At 41.1% G+C, this 12,532-nt stretch overlaps 1 protein-coding gene across 1 annotated transcript in view; it reads right to left on the bottom strand.

Moving 5' to 3' along the window:
- The window catches only part of LOC127986957 (SLAM family member 9), a 49,075-nt gene that overhangs the window by 35,422 nt on the left and 1,121 nt on the right, over nt 1–12,532 (bottom strand). The window lies entirely within an intron of this gene.

The raw sequence follows: 12,532 nt of genomic DNA, 5'->3' as shown, positions 1-12,532 counted from the left end.
TATTTTAATCATTATTGTTATGCATTTGTCATTCTGTTTTTATATTTTATATTACTTTAAATTATTTTAATTATCTCGCAATGCTCGCTATTGTTGTTTAATCTCACGTTTGTATGGTTTGTAAGAAATAAACATGTTTTTTTTGCACTAGATCTGATTTATCGGTAGAAAGGGAATACTAATTTCTTTAACTAACTTGGTCGCATAGCAAACCGTTATCTGCATGTCCCTGCAATGCCTGTGCCATCAAAGCGTGTTTTCTCTGCAGATGGCATTATTGTGAACATAAGGCTGGCTTTCTTGTTGGCTTTCACCAGAGCATGTGGAGATGATTGTTTTTTCCTCAACAGGAACATAATTTAAAATAACATAAATGTGATAATAATTAGATGCGGACTGTTTATGTACTATATATGCAAAGCATCTCTAAAACTTTTTGGGTCAGACTTTTCGATATTTTGATAATGTCTATAAAATGTTAATGATTTAGAGTGTACGTTTGTGAAAATGATTTATAAAGATGAAATACTAGGGAGGTGAACTAATCTTATATAAGACAATTGTATGCTATTCAAAATAAAGTTGGTACTCGTGAGGAACTGTGGAGGAACTAGGAGAGAAGAAATAGTGATGACGAGATTTAAAGTAGAACACTAGGGATTTAACGATTCTCTCAAGTCAACATTCGATTCACAATTGTTATTACTTTTTTTTACAAAATGAGATTTAAGACAAATATAAAATGTGTCCTTTTATTATTGCTTGGACAAAATGCTGCACATTTCTTTGTGAAATTGAAATATAACACTATAATAATATACTAATATAGCACTTGCATATCATTGCTCTTTTGTTGGTTTTGATTGCTTCTACAGTATTGTCCTAATTTTTAAGTCACTTTGGATAAAAGCGTCTGCTAAAACATTTTTTTTATACGATGTAAATGTAAACAATAAAACTAAATTGAAATAAAAAAGCCCAAATTAAATTAAAAGAAATCTCTTCATATAAACAAAATGAGGTTTTGTCTGTGCTATTTCCATTTAAAATTAAGAGGCAGGCAACCACTGCATTTTAATCATAATCCAAACAAAGATGCTGCATACATGCAATATGAGCAGTTTTTAATCTAAATTAAATTGTAATTTGCAAATTGCAAAAACAGAATGATTTGACTTGTTTTGTGAAACTATAGGCCTACATAAAAAAATATCTGCATGAAGCAGAAACAGCGGACGTGCTAAATGAGACGCGGAGTCACTCTCTGTGCATAAAGCGTTTCCTTGGTTTCCACTGTTAACAAGCCAGCACTGCACTTATGAACTTTGATATGAATTACAGAGGGAAGATGAAAAGAGAAAAAAACCATCTAAAGTTTTCTAAACACAGTAAGTTCCCCTATACATCATATAAACTCTCCCTAACGAAATCGCTCTTTGTTTAGCATATCAACTATATATATATATATATATATATATATATACTATATACTATATATATATATAGTATAAAATAAAATAATACTATAATAGAGCAGTTTACTCTTTACTCTTACTTCTTTGGGTGTGAGTGATCTAATGTTTATGACCCCAAACTTTAAAAATAGTTTTTGTTCATTTATTTTACATTTTTCTGGTTTAATCACAGTAAGATTGTTTCAAGATCCTAAATTAAATTTATATTTTGACCTCACTATTCGGGGAACAGACACAGTCTTAATAGATTGGACAGCCCAAGTACTTCTATCATTTAAGTGGATAGAACAAACGCCATCATAGCAGATGATCCCGTAAGGCTTGTTTAGTCACAGACAGCTTCTGAAATGCCTTTATATTGCATTTCAATGGCTCAGATTTTCGCCTCATCCATTATGCTGATGTCTTCAGATCACCTGTAAACTGTGAACAGCCTGAACAAACTACTCCATCACCATATCTACAAGATATCTTTGACAGCATTTATTTAATTCTAAGTTGGGCTGCCTAAACTGGATGTGGCACAAAAAACCCTACATCTATGAAAAATAACAAAAATCTAAACACCGATGATCATAAACACAGCTATATTATGTTGAATTTAATTGAAGTGATATATGTTGGTTATAATTTTTTACATTTATTTCTGAATTAATTATTCCTTTTTATTTATACTTTTACTTTTATTCATTTTTATTGCATTTATTTGTCTATTTGTTTATAGGGAAAATAAAGTGAAAGATAAAGTGATTACATTTTTTTTACGCACAAACAAAATAGAAATACTTACAATGTGAACCTTAAACAAAATCAATAACTTTTTATCTTCATAGATGGATAAACAAAAAACATGCTTAAATTGTGTGGATTTATTTTAAACCAGTTCAGTAACTGATTTATTTTCTATTCGGGCAGATTTTATTCGGGCAGTTCATGAAACACGTTATCAGTGCAGGAAGAGTTTTGCACATGCCATCTCTTAAAATTGCATCTGCATTTTCACTCTAGAGAAAAAAACATTTTACTGTTATCAGTGTGGATTTTTATTTCTTTCATCATTTCTCTTGAAGAGCCGCCTGAAAGTTCATGCAGAGCAGAAGCCACACATTTGTTCTCTGTGGAGTGCTCTTAAAATACACCTGAAAAGTTGCAGGTGTGAAAGATCAAATGTACTTAATTGTGGGAAAAATGTTATTACACGCGCCAAATTGAAACTGCACCAGAGAATTTACAGTGAAGAAAGCCCTTACCCTCATAATGTGACAAGCAATGTCAGCTCAAACGTGTATTTCCACTTTATTTTGTCAGTAAGGCTAATGTTGTATGTGATGTGATAATTAGCAGTGATAACCCTTCTATTATCTATGCCATAGCTGCATGATTATGACAAAAATCATAATTTTTGTTTGTCTTGATATTGTAATTGTGTTGATTAATATTGTAGATAGATACAAGAACAGAATTATTCATTATTACAATGTGTCACACTCAAATCACAACATGGTTGTAGCCTAAAAAACAATTAGATTTTGAAGAATAAACTGAATGAATTCAAAATGTTTTTTTTTTTTTTATCACTTACACATTGTATCTGAACAAAGTATTTTTGTTGCATAACATATGTCAGAAATAACATTAATGTTCAGGTCCTGCACTTCAAGTGCCATGATGCGTCCTCATCAAACTTGACACAGTTATATGTCGAGCAATAAAAGCTCTTCTCCATAAAACCTTCAAGTCTTAACCAGCCACAGTAAGCGACAAGACAACGAAACATCCAGAGTTGTCAAAGCAAATAAAGTTAATCTTTAAATCAGCAGTTTTAAGATTGAGACTGAGACTAACTCAAATATTAAGTTTCTCCCAAAAAGAACAATCTCTAAGATTTTTTGCTTATATATCATATTATATAAATTAAATCATTGATCGTCATTATTGATTGTATCAACCACCTTTTACCGTGTTCTGATTTCATGGAGATCCTAAAGGGACATGGTATGAGATAAGAAGACAAATGTGCTAATGTTAGTTTTAAGTTTAAGTTAGTTTTAAGCTTGTGTATAAAGACTGTAGCTCCTAAAGTTATTGCAATTGGGTTAAGAATGAATGAATAAATCTGGAATTAAAACTCATTGTGTATTATATATTATTTTACTGGCCTGACAATGCAGGCAGAGACACTGGCACTGTGGTTTACATAGTTCCCACCTCCTTTAAAAAAATCTGTCATCATCCCTGTGCCTAAGAACAATAAACCTTCTTGTCTGAATGGATATCGTCCAGTTGCCCTCACATCAATAGTCATGAAGGTCTTTGAGGGACTGGTTGAAAACTACATCTGCTCCTCCATCCTGGCGAGTGTGATTTCACCAAGTAAAACATGTTCCTGGATCAACATCCTTGTTGATCCTGGAACAATATTCCAATCAACCAATCAGAGTTGAGATATATCTTTTCAAGAAATATATATTTTAGGCTTACAATTGGGCTTAGTTGCTTCTTCAACATTGTTAATCAGCTATCATTTACCACTGATTTTAGGAATAAATAATGGGTAGTGTTAGGTTAAGGAGTAGGGTTTGATTGAGTTAAGTCTACATTTTTGGAAAATAATGTCGATTCAGGATCATCAAAATATGTTGATCCAGGAGCATTTCTTACTTGGCAAAATCACGGTGACCCCCGGATACTTTAGACCATTTTCAGTTAACTATGTAAGACTGCTATTCATCGATAATAGCTCAGCTTTCAATACTATAGTCCACATCAAGCTAGCTTCTAAACTCATGGTACTCATCCTGAATTCTTCTCTCTGTAACTGGATTCTAGACTTCCTCACTGGCAGACCTCAACTGGTGAAAGTAGGCCATTTCATCTCCAACTCCACACCCCTCAACATAGGAGCCCCACAGGGCTGTGTCCTGAGTCCCCTGCTCGAATCTCTCTACACACTTGACTGTGTGTCTTCCAACAGCTTAACATCTATTATTTCTTATTTTCAAATTTAGAAGAAATTATGGTGCCACTAAATGTCAAAAAAAATGTTGTGCTATGCCATCTGTTTTTAATATAGATGGATAACCGAAGTTGACCTGTAACCTCCGTGGGTGAAATATGAGATTTGTTTAGGGATTAGAGATTATTGGTTTAGGGACAATATCAAAAAACTACACAAATTTTACAGTACTGCCAAAGCATTTTAGATGTGTAAAATACAGAATATAATTAAACAAAATAAAAAAAAACTCTCGTATACATACACTGGTATATTCTGGCTGTTTTCTGATTCTCAGCATTAAAATGAAATTAAAATAAAGAATAAAAAACTTCACCCATCCAAAGAAGCTTATAAGAAAATACTTTCATTAAGATTTAAATATAAATTTGATACAAGATGCTGGCAAGACAAATAAGAAAAATAGAAAGTGATAAGTAAAGTCAAGTCAGAAAATGGAGACATTTTAACATCATCTAATGAAATCAATGAGAGATTCAAACAATTCTACGAAGAAATATATAATTCTTTTTCCTCCTTTCTGTCTATATAGAGGTTATAGACAGGGCTGCTCACTATCCCCTCTACTCTTCGCCCAAGCCCTGGAGCCCCTTGCACAGTCTATCCGCTCTAACCCCAACATACATGGATATAGCACATGAATACGGTAAGCAAAATATCATTATATGCTGATTTTATCCTGGTATATATCACTAAACCTCGGTCTACTATTTCTACTATCTTAGAAATGGTCTGTCATTACGGCACATATTCAGGTTACAGTGTCAACTGGTATAAGAGTGAATTAATGCCTACAAAGGTCAGAGATATTTCTGCTTTCCAAACCTTTCCATTAAAAATAATGCAACATAAACTTACATATTTAGGAATTGAAGTCACAAAAAATGTTCAGTCTTTATTTATAGCTAATTTTACTGCATCTAGTGACTATACTGCAAAATAATATTCAATTCTGGGGATCCCTGCCTATTTAATATTATTAAAATGACTTCTCTACCACAAATTCTTTATCTTTTTCAAAACATCCCTATATTTTCACCAAAGATTTTTTTTTGTAAACAACTAGATTCCATTATTATACCCTTTTTGTGGAATTAAAAAGCCCATAGAATAAGTAAAGCATACCTTTCCTTTTACCAATTAGAAGAAACCCTTCATTTATCACACTGGATGCTGCTTTTACAAAACTGAGGGACTTAGGACTTTAGACTATTGGAATCCTATTCATAAATGGCACTTTTGCCTACTTTAGACAGCTAGAGGATCAATATGGTTTGCATGGAAGTAACTTTTTTAGATATTTACAGATTAGGGATTACATAAGAAAGCACATGCCCTGCACATGAGGCTACTCCTGCTAGTTTGGATGATCTCTTTGGGCTTGGAGGTGGGATCAACTCATTGTTGTTAAAGAACGTCTCGTTACGTACGTAACCCTCGTTCCCTGATGGAGGGAATGGAGACTTTATGTCGAATGACATATGGGGTCTCACCTGGGTGGCCAATCATCTCTGAATTTAAGAGAAAACGCCAATGAAAATTGGCTAGTGGATTAACATACCTGAGCCACTCCCCGTGCCAACGGGTATAAATAGGGCGACAGGTGCATCCACTCATTAGGTTTTACGCTGAGGAGCCAAGAACGTGTCCCGGCCACAGCGACCGGTTCAAGGTTGTGGCATGGGGACATAACGGCTCCGTTCCCTCCATCAGGGAACGAGGGTTACGTACGTAACCCAAGACGTCCCCTATTTGTCGGTCACTATGAGTTATGTCGAACGACATATGGGGTCCTATGGAAAACGCCACAACCTGAACATTGTCACAACCCTGTGGCGCTGCAATTATCTACAAGCCCTGGCGTGCCACAAAAGCTACGCTTAAGGTCGTAACCTTCCCAAAGCCCCAGCGCAAATTCACTGACCTTGGTACCGAAGGGACCAAAGGGTGAGTACATCGCTGCTGGAGAAGGCCAAGCTGCTGTTCCGCCCACATAAAGTTAATGGAAGGGATTTCAACCTCCAGAGAAAGATTGCTTCAAATCTTCCCTATTTGTTCTTTCAGCTGGCAAGACAATGGGGAAGCGACCCTTAGGAAAAGGTCGCTATGGAGACCACATCCTACCCGTAGGGAGGTGACATGTGGATACACTGATATGGACTGACCCAGGGGGCAGTACTACATATGGAAGGGGTCTCTGAGGCAGGTCCTACCTTGGAGTAGGGATGGAATGGCTGCCAGAAGAGACTGACAGAACGGGTCGGTCAAGGGAAGACATGGGTTTGCCAAGAGGGAAACCTTATCGTGGAAGAACACACATATGGGATTACCTGTAGGGAACCAAGCCATATGAACACCTAGCCCAGTACAGGGGCTGACCGGAACTCCGGGCATGCTAATACCAGTACTGGGCCTGGCGACAGACTGCTCCGCCAAGTCTTACTGCCGAGGGTGCTGGAGGATGCTCGACCAGGGTACGCCAACCGGGGAACTCTACTGGGAGAAGAAAGGCGCTCACATCCCCGTGTTAGGGGGAATGGCGCAGCAAGCTTGACACCGAGCCAGCCCTTCCCGCCAATTACCTGTTACCCAACACACGGGAAGAAACTGGCTCTACATGGAGGTTGTAAAACCTCGCAAAGGTATTAGGTGTCGCCCAGCCCGCAGCTCGACAGATGTCTGCCAGAGAGGCGCCGTGCGCCAGTGCATAGGAGGAGGCCACACTCCAAGTGGTGTGGGCCCTCACCCCCAGGGGGCACGGCTCGCCTTGGGAATGGTAAGCCAAGGCGATGGCATCCACTATCCAGTGGGCCAACCTCTGCTTAGAGACAGCCTTCCCCTTCTGCTGACCTCCAAAGCAGACCAGGAGCTGCTCAGAGCTTCTAAAGCTCTGGGTGCGGTCCACGTATATGCGAAGCGCTCTTAAGGGACACAGCGACGCCAAGGCTGGATCTGCCTCCTCCAGGGGCAGCACTTGCAGGTTCACCACCTGGTCTCGGAAGGGAGTGGTGGGAACCTTGGGTACGTATCCAGGCCGGGGTCTCAGGACAACGTGAGAGTAGGCCGGCCCGAACACAAGGCACTCTTCACTTCCCGAAAATGCTTGGAGGTCCCCGACCCTCTTGATGGAAGCGAGCGCGGTCAGGAGTTCTGTCTTGAGAGACAGGAACTTAAGCTTGACTGAATCCAGTGGCTCAAAGGGACCCCTCTGAAGTCCACCCAGGACAATAGAGAGGTCCCAGGAGGGAATCAGGGGTGTCCTAGGAGGATGTAATCTTCTGGCACCCCTCAGGAACCTAACGATAAGGTCATGCCTCCCCAGGGACCGGCCGTCTACTGCATCGTGATGGGCTGCAATGGCAGCCACATACACCCTCAGGGTTGAGGGTGACAGCCCACGCTCCAACCTTTCTTGCAGGAAAGAAAGCATGACTCTGACCGAGCATCTCCAGGGGTCTTCTCAGTGAGAAGAACATCAATTCATGAATAGACTCCACTTCAGAGCATAGGCCTGCCTCGTAGAAGGGACTCTAGCCTGAGTGATAGTGTCTACAACCGCTGGAGGCAGATCACTTAGGTCTGCCGCGTCCCGTCTAGAAGGCACACGTGGAGGTTCCAGAGATCTGGACGCGGGTGCCAAATGGTGCCAAGCCCCTGAGAGAGGAGGTCTCTCCTCAGGGTGATGCGCCAGGGAGGGGCTGTCACGAGGAGCATGAGTTCCGAAAACCAGGTCTGGGTCCTAAAACCTCGTCCTCCCTGACGTTGCACAGTGTCTGTGCGAGCAGGCTCACTGGGGGAAACGCATACTTGCGTAAAGCCAGAGGCCAGCTGTGTGCCAGTGCATCTGTGCCCAGGGGGGCCTGGGACAGGGAATAGTACAGCTGGCAGTGGGAGGACTCGTGGGAAGCAAACAGGTCTACCTGGGCTTCCCCGAATCGACTCCAGATCAGCTGGACCGTCTGGGGATGGAGTCGTCATTCCCCGGGGAAAGTGAGCTGTCGTGAGAGCACGTCGGCTGCACGATTGAGCTCCCCCGGGATGTGGACAGCGCGCAGCGACTTGAGCCACGTCTGACTCCAGAGGAGGAGTGTTTCAGTGATGTTAATCCCCTAGCCAGTTTTCATTGCCGTTTTCTCTTAAATTCAGAGATGATTGGCCTCTCAGGTGAGACCCCATATGTTCGACATAACTCATAGTGACCGACAGATAGGGAACTTAACTTCTACAGAGACTTTAAAATTGCATTGGGAGCAAGAATTGGGGGAGGAGATATGTTCAGAATCCTGGGCTGATGCACTTGAGAATATTCATACATGCTCTGTCAACTCTAGGCATTGTCTTATTCAATTTAAGTTTATCCATTGGCTCCATTTTACTAAAACAGACTTTTTTTCAGATATCTCCCCATATTGTGACAAATGTCGGACTGATGTAGCCACTCCCTTGCATAATTATGTTCTGGACTGAAATATTTAAAACACTCTCAGATATTACACAGTGTATTAGAACCTGATCCGCATCTTGTGATATTTGGAATTTCTGATAAAATCGTGTCACTTAAAAAATCTCAACAACAGTGTTAATGTGGCAAAGAAACTTATACTATGGTTTTGGAAAACGACAGAAACCCATCAGTTAAGGTAGTACAACTGGTAAAATTAGATTCCTGTTGTTAAATACATTTGATAAGATTTGGTCTCCTCTTCTCCTATAAATTGACAATACAGGCTGAGTAATCATGCGGTGTTGATCGTACCAATAGTGTGGTATGATTAAAGTCCCTAGGGTGAGGAGGGAGGTAAGGGTTGTTTTGTTTCATACTGCAAATATTTGTTGAGTTTATTTAGTTATTTTGTATGTATATGTATACATATAAGATTTAAATACGAAATGGAATCTCAAAGGTAAGTGGATTTTGATATCCTATCTCTGTATTTCCCACCAACTTAAAAAAATCTGTCATCATCCCTGCGCTTAAAAACATTAAACCCTCTTGTTTGAATGACTGTCGCCCAGCTGCCCTCACATCAATAGTCATGAAGGTCTTTGAAGGACGTAAAAAAACGTATCGGTCACGTATGTAACCCTCATTCCCTGAAGGAGGGAACGGAGATTTTACGTCAGAAAGAGACTGACGAATGGGATCTCTCCTTAACCTTTGATAATAACCTTTGAGTGGTTACAAAACGAGCCAGTGTTACACAGAATACCTTGGTCTGCGGAATTTGCATCGCGAGCTCTGCCCCACAGTATGGGTATATAAGGAGCAGCGCGAGCAACTCGCACTCAAGTCTTTGCTGAGGAGCCGAGCCAGTGACCCGGCCATTCAGTGGAACAGTGATGTGGCAAGGGGATGTAATTTCTCTGTTCACTCCTTCGTGGAACGAGGGTTACATATGTAAACGAGACGTTCCCTTTCGGTCGGTCACATTCTACGTTACATCAGAAAGAGACTGACAAATGGGGTCCCTTACAAAACGCCATGTTGGCTGTCTTCCAGTGAATCGTGTGAGTGATAGCACCCTGTCGTGAGGCCAGCACGAGTGAGGGTCTATAGCTTACACAGAATATGCTGGCATTTCCAGGGATCCTCACGACGTGAAGAACACCAAGTGACGAAGAGGTTCAACTTCAAGCATAGGTGTGTCTGGTGGACATGGCTCTAGCTGAAGTGATGGTAGCTACCACCTTAGGTGGCAAGGTACCTAAACCTTCCGTGACCCATCCAGAACCCACACATGTAGGTTCCAAAGATCGGGACGTGGGTGTCAGAGGGTGCCCCGTCTCTGAGAAAGAAGGTCTTTCCTCAAAGGAATTGGCCAAGGAGGGGCTCTTGCGAGGAGTACAAGTTCGGGGAACCAGGTCCGGCTGGGCCAAAAAGGTGCAATCATTAGGACCTGCTCCTTGTCTTCCCTGATCTTGCACAACGTCTGTGCAAGCAGGCTCACTGGGGGAAATGCATACTTGCGCAGGCCCAGCAGCAAGCTGTGTGCCAGGGCGTCCATGCCAAGGGTGCCCTCGGTCAGGGAGTAAAACAACTGGCAGTGGGAATTTTCTGGAGAGGCAAACAGGTCTACCTGAGTGTCTCCGAAGTGTTCCTAAATCAGCTAAACCTACTGGGGTGGAGTGTCCATTCCCCGGGGCGAGACTGCTGCCGTGAGAGCTCGTCGGCTGCATGATTGAGCCTGCCCGGGTTGAGACATGCGGCGGGAGCGTAGACTCCCCTGATGGTTGATGTAAGCTACGGTCGCAGTGTTGTCTGTACGGACCAGAACGTGCTTGTCCTTCAGCAGTGCGCTAAAGTGGTGCAGAGCAAGCCGTACTGCCAGCAACTCAAGGCAATTGACATGCCACTGAAGTCAGGAGCCTTTGCCAGCAGAGTCGCAACCTCTGTGTGTATGACAGGAGCCGGACGAACTGAATCATGTAGCCAAGCCTGATCGTTCGGATGAGCCTGGGGATGGCCTGGGGAGCACTAGCCAGGCTCCCAGAACCTGATCCAGCGGGGTCAAGGGAACTACAGGCATACCTACAGTGGGGCAGTTAGTTGGAGCAGACAGCCCCGGCATGGGAGGCGTAGAATGCAGGCACTGCTCTGATGCTGCACAGAGCTATTGCCAGAGCCCACACAGATAGAGAGCTTAAGCCTGCTGCGACACGTGAGCCGATGAGCATACTGAGCCAATCGTCGCTTGGGAGCCTTGAAGACAAAGATAAACAGTCAGGATCGACCAGCAACTCCTGGATTTACAACTTCTTACAGACAATTGAAGTTGTAACTCCACGAGAAACTGAAGAAAACCAGAATAGTGTACATGTGAAATTTCTGCAATTACAATTAACAGAAGCAGTTAGAAAACAGGTAGGAAATAAGAAGTCGCACGAAGACCAGAGTGCATATGCAGAACAGAGAATGAAAGCGGCTGAGAATGTGCAGCTGAGCCGAGATGCCTCTATGAGGTTAGTGCAGACCTGTACAGGTCACCCCATATCCTCGGGGGGTTTGGATAAGTTGAGGAATTTGACAGGTATAGACGATAAAATTAAAGAATGGACAAAAACCCTCATTAATGCCCAGAAAAGAGCAGATAACTTTATTAGGAATTTGGCTTTCTGTAGAACAGGAGATCCCTAATGCTGACAAAGTTCCGTTGCTGAGGCATGTAGGCGTAATTTAGTTACCCTGCTGAATAATGCGACCAAAGAAAAATAGAAGAAAAACTAGCGGAGTATGATCTTGGTACAAAACATGTTAAAACCATGAGGAAATTTACACCGCAAAATAAACAAGCTCAAGGGCTACAGTTTAAAAAGAGCTTTAACAACAATAAATTCAAAAGGCCAGAAAGATTAAAACAAATATATGAAGCAGAATATCACAGTGAAACAAGCAAGGTTAACCAGTTCGCTAGAAATAGACACAGACAGAAAAAAAAATTACTCCTGTATACACAAGGAGGAAGAAAATGTCCAGATTTTATTCCAGCTGAAAAATTGAAAAATATGACCCCCGCAGAACGAACTAAAATAATTGAAGACCGTAAGAAAAAAAAATCAAAAAGGGAAAAAGATTAGGAGGACTAAGGTAATTCAAAAGATGGAAAAATGCTCTAAATTGAACGACGAGGAAACATGCAAAACTAAGAAGGAGCGAGTCAACTCTGATACAGAATGAAGGTTAGCTGGCTAGTTGAAACAGAGACTGTGTGACCCAAAAATTAAAGAAGAAAATGAAAGTGTATATATTAATATTCATGGAACAAAGTATTTGATTAACACATGCAGGAATTTCTGTCTCAGCTGAGCCTTTAGAGATAAATAGTACAATACAGTTAAAAACATATGAAGGACAAGTTAAAACGGAAAAAAACAGGCGAACGATATGAAATTAATATGATTGAAAGTTCTGAAAATTTATTAGCAGCAAAAGATCTGAAAAAGGTTTTAAGATTAAAGCCGGTTAATTATGAGCAAGAATTAAGAAGAATCTGAAATGAAATTAAAGGTTCACAATGGGATAAGGACCAGTTAATGTCAAAGC

Source organism: Carassius gibelio, chromosome B22 (assembly GCF_023724105.1).
Source record: "Carassius gibelio isolate Cgi1373 ecotype wild population from Czech Republic chromosome B22, carGib1.2-hapl.c, whole genome shotgun sequence".
In the NCBI taxonomy this organism is placed as follows: Eukaryota; Metazoa; Chordata; class Actinopteri; order Cypriniformes; family Cyprinidae; genus Carassius; species Carassius gibelio.
Note: the sequence above shows the minus strand (reverse complement) of the source record. Positions and strands in the feature narration are given on the sequence as shown.